The following is a 1,518-nucleotide window of genomic DNA, read 5'->3' as shown; positions in this document are numbered from 1 at the left end:
ATGCCACAGGGCCACTAAGCTCACTAAGCACAACTCCTGGGCCTGTGCACTCTAGATCTCATGCGCCACAAGAAGAGAACCCCCAAACTTCAACAAGAGAAGCCGTGCACTAAAGAGAAGCCCCTGCACACCACAACTAAGACCCAGCACAGTCAAAAGATAACTTAAAAAAAAGACGCTGAGCAATTGCAAGTATGACAGCATTTATATAACACTCTTTTTTTTTTTTTATGCTTCAAAAAGCTTTATTGTTTCCATTTGATCCAAGGCTTGGGAAAAGGCTCCAGGGTGTTAAAAAGCTGCCTAGTGGCTGCAGAGAGGGGCTTCAGGCAGCCCTGATGTTAGGTGGGTTCTTCAATGGCCACTGGTCTCCAGAAGCTCCTAGTCGTGCTTGAGGGTGAGCCTTTCGAAGAGATACTCGCCCAACCCAGCCTGGGGACCAGCCAGCCTGCAGAGGTTGGTCAGGTGGTCACCCATCTTCTTGATGAGTTTCATTTCCTCATCTAGGAAGTGGTTCTCCAGGAAGTCACAGATGTGGGGGTCTCTGCGGGCAGAAGCCAGGCCATGCAGATCCAACAGGGCTTGATTCAGGTTCTTCTCTACGAGAAGGGCGGCTTCCATAGTGTCCTGGGTTTTACCCTACTCATCTTGAGATGGCTTCTGCACGTCCAGGAAGAGGGCGCGGCCGCCACGCTGGTTTTGCAGTTTCAAGAGACGCCCCGCGCCCTCGCGCTTCTCCTTGGCCAATTTGCGAAAAAACTGACCCACACCCTCCAGGGCCACATCGTCGCGGTCGAAATAGAAGCCTATAGAGAGGTAGGTGTAAGGAGGCCCGCAGTTGCATGTAAACCAGGCGGTTTACGGGGGCTTCCACCTCGGTAGAATAATTCTGACGAATCTGGGAGCTCATGATTGGTTGGTAATAATAAGGAGTTAAAAAATGGTGGCTGGTCCCGGGGATCGCGGACAGCTGAGTAGCTGACTCCGGAGGTTGCGACTGGAAAAAAGGTTGGAGGGTGGTCCGAGGCTGGAGCAAGGGGCGTCCCTGGGTCTGTTGCATCCAAGCACTGTTGAAGCAAGAGACAGATCCGCGGGGCCGCCGAGCGCACTTCTATATAACACTCTTGGCACATAAGTCTTTCCTTATGAAGGTCTGTATTTCTATGGGGTAGAGATTCCCAAGAGTTTAATTGCTGCTTTCCAAACAGCAGTCACGCTTCCTGTTTTTACCAGCACTAGGTGAGTACGACTTTCCCTACTTTCCCATCAGCAGTAGGTATTACAGCTCTGATAGACACAAAAACATCGTATTACTAGATAGACTTTAGGTTTTCCTGACTACTAGCGTCATAATCTTTTTTTGGGGGGTGGGGGGCACCTAATTTGTTCAGTCATTAGCTACCTCATCATCCCCTTTACCCAATTTTCTATTGGGATGTTCTCTCCTTTCAATCTGCATGGTGGCTATCTTCCATCTGCCCCTCCAGATCCATGCTGTCTGCCTTTCTCCATCTGCTC

General features: G+C 50.2%; 1 pseudogene; it reads right to left on the bottom strand.

Moving 5' to 3' along the window:
- Positions 1 to 353: 353 nt before the first annotated feature.
- Positions 354 to 999, bottom strand: LOC104980619 (annotated as a pseudogene).
- Between the last annotated feature and the right edge of the window lie 519 nt (positions 1,000 to 1,518).

The sequence above is a fragment of the Bison bison genome, unplaced genomic scaffold (assembly GCF_000754665.1).
Source record: "Bison bison bison isolate TAMUID 2011002044 unplaced genomic scaffold, Bison_UMD1.0 scf7180017864505, whole genome shotgun sequence".
In the NCBI taxonomy this organism is placed as follows: Eukaryota; Metazoa; Chordata; class Mammalia; order Artiodactyla; family Bovidae; genus Bison; species Bison bison.
Note: the sequence above shows the minus strand (reverse complement) of the source record. Positions and strands in the feature narration are given on the sequence as shown.